Raw genomic sequence first — 3,302 nt, 5'->3', positions numbered from 1 at the left:
ATATTAAGCTGGATGTGTTAAAGTTACATGATCAATTGCACTGTTATCATCATACCTGCTGCTGTTGGTTAATGCATTTAATCATTCGCCAATTTTAAGTTGGCTGTATTAGTTTTACATGAGTAATTGCACTGTTATCATCATGCCTGCTGCTAACGGACATTAGTAAATGTATTAATATCTGGCATATTTTGGAAAATCTCAGACGCCAGTAAACGGACTCTTATGGTTTTATTTCTTTGTTTTCTATCTCGTTTTATTCTTTATTTTCGATTTTTTTTTTAAACTAGTCATTTAATCTACCTCTTGTTTATTTTTCTAGTAACGTGTAGTGTTTGCATAGATGTTAGATTTTCTGTAATTCTGAATTATTAGAATAAAGACATCATTCGTTAATCTGTAGTGGTTTTGGTCGTTCATATAACGGAGGGTTTATCACTCAGGGTGAATCCACCCCCTTTTGGTAATAGTGTGAATAAACAGAGATAGAAGGTTCTTTATTGATAATTGAATAGCTTTGCTTATAACTTAACCTGGGCCACTAGACTGGTGGATACCTGGATTTTAACAGCCGGTCCAGGAACCCTCCAGAGGTGAATCCGCAACCCGGTAAGTAGATAATTCAAGCCTACAATTATCCACCTAAGAACACTAAATTGATTTTGCTTTCGATGTTGAATAGGATAAATAATTAACTATAACTCCAGTTCTAGTTAACCATCTATTCATTATCTGCAGGACATTATTTTTGCACAACACACTAAAACTTTGCACACACAGCAGAGTGTGGTTCAGTGGGATATGTTCTTCGCAGGCCTGTTCTACTTCACTCATATCTGCAAAAAACAAATCTGTATAAAGAGTACTTTTCAATCTGTGGTATGTTAAGGTCTGTTTTTTTTTTTTTTTTTTAAGGTAGAGGATTAGGGCCAGTGGTAAAACAAAGTTATGGGGGTAAAAAAGTTATGACTACTTGTAATATTCTTACTTTATCGAATTGATAATCCTGGTTTTTCATGATCAGCTTCATAACTGGAAAATCATGCCACTTGGTGGAAATTCAGAATTATTCATTTTCAGTTTTACTTTGCAAGGTTTAGAATACAAACTAGTAGCATGTACAAGTTATAATACCCTTCTGAACTCTCGATTAAAGAGATGTAATAAACTCCCAGTTTTCACACCATCTGTCAACATTTGAGAGTCTCTTGTTCTTCAGGCCTGAATAAAAACACTCTACTTCATTGACTTGAGCTAATAACATTTAGACACAGAGATTATGCTGCTTCATAAGCAACATTTACTCTAGATAAAATCAAGGAGTTCACTATTTTGCATTTTACTGCAAGTATCTTGTTTCTGGTATCCCTTAGATTGGATATTATCTTATTCTGCTTTTACTAGATGTTGCTGTTGTGGTTCTGTCTGTATACATACTGTCTGGTATTAAGATTGGTTTAAAACAACAAAAAAACTTGATAATCCCAATTATTAAAAGTTAAGAGATCAATTTAAATAGCCACACTCAGGCCTAGTTTTTGTCTGACCTGTACAATTAAGGTATCTCTAAAATAGTGCCTGTCTGGCAACATGAAGTAGAATAGAATAGAAAATCCATTTTTTGTCCCGCATTGGGGAAATTTTGGACTGAAACCTTATCTCAATTAATCCACCTACAGGTAAGCAATAACTAAACACAATTGAACAGTATAGAAAATGTTAAATATAATTTGATAACACCTTGAAATCAGTAAAGGCACTTTTATTAGTAAACATGCAGTAGTAATGGGGAAAACAATGGGCAGTGGGAAGCTGTGTCAATGCTTTAGATAAGAAAATAAATTATTTAGATGCAATTTGCAATTACTTAGTTTTCCATTCCCCTAAACTAACCTTATTTTGGCTCCAATCCAAAAAAAAAGAGGAATAAGAGAATCCTTTTTAGCAGCAGTATATGTGACATTCAGTTGTCTTTAGTCATCAGGGATTTATTTCTACCTCATGGGAAATCATATGAGTTAAGAGCATGAAATAGAAAAGATGATGATGCAAGAAAAAAAAAGCAGAAATAAAACTTGAAGGGGAGAACATCCTCAACTGATTAAGCCGATTAAACTTTTTATTTTCAGCCATAATTGAATTTAAAAAATACATGAAGAAAGTGTGAAATTTATATAAAAAATATATAAACAACTTAATACAAAGCTAATTACTTACATATGAATAACTTCATGTTTCAATTGTTTGGCCAGCAGGGGGCCCTCAATAATGAATAATAAATTCTTATAGGTTTGAAAGTTAAATATGGAAGGAATATACAGAAACAGGCAGATAATTTCACTAATAGAATGTAATGAAATCTAAACATTTATCTAATCTTTATTATTTTTAACTGAGACTGGACTTCAGACTTATTGCAAATGCAAAGATATTACAATATCTGGCCTAAATAACAATTATGCATGATTTTTATTCAAACACATAACTAAGTTATGTAAATGAAACATAGGTCTGTACAAGTAGTTTAGGCCAACTCTGACTTTTTTTTAAATTATGTTTGTTTGCTTCTTATTTTGAAGTAAGCACATCAGTCACTAACCCTAATGGTTTTTAATCACTTTTAAGGCGCCTCTTATGTCCGAAAGTAAAACATTTCTATTATAATAAAAAAAAAAAAAACTTGTTTTACCAGCCTTTGAGAGACAAACTAAAATGCAGATATGAAAGATGTGAAAGTTTAGCAGATTTAATTTGAAATAAAAGAAAATGCATGTATTTTTGAATTTAAGAAAATGCTCCGGTAATCTTTTCCTGTCCTGTTCAGTTGTCCAATTTTATACTGATATGTATACTTTGGATTATTACCACTTGTTTGTAGACATTTTCTCCTCTAGGGTTTTATCAAACACAATCATTTGTGTTGTCCAATGCATTTTGGATTACTGTTTTGTCTTTCTGTTTATTTTCATTTTTTATTTACCGTATTTTCACGACTATTAGGCGCACTTAAACGTCTTTTTTTCCCCTCAAAATGTGCGGTGCGCCCTATGGTGCGGTGCGCCCTATGTGTGTTGTAACTGCGACTTTTGAGACCACCTCATTGAGGAGATGATGAAAGAGTGGCTGAATGTAAGGAGGACCAGGTGTTTTTTTTTCCACTCATCACCATCGCTGTTAATATGTAACTCCATGCGTGCCCATCTCACAGCTAGGGTGGCCATTTTCACAACACCAAAAAGGAGGACACTTTTCAAAAAACAGCAAAACTAGGATAAAAACATAATATCAAACCTATAACATAG

The sequence above is a fragment of the Cyprinodon variegatus genome, unplaced genomic scaffold, assembly GCF_000732505.1.
Source record: "Cyprinodon variegatus isolate N-32 unplaced genomic scaffold, C_variegatus-1.0 Scaffold1788, whole genome shotgun sequence".
Lineage (NCBI taxonomy): Eukaryota > Metazoa > Chordata > Actinopteri > Cyprinodontiformes > Cyprinodontidae > Cyprinodon > Cyprinodon variegatus.
Note: the sequence above shows the minus strand (reverse complement) of the source record.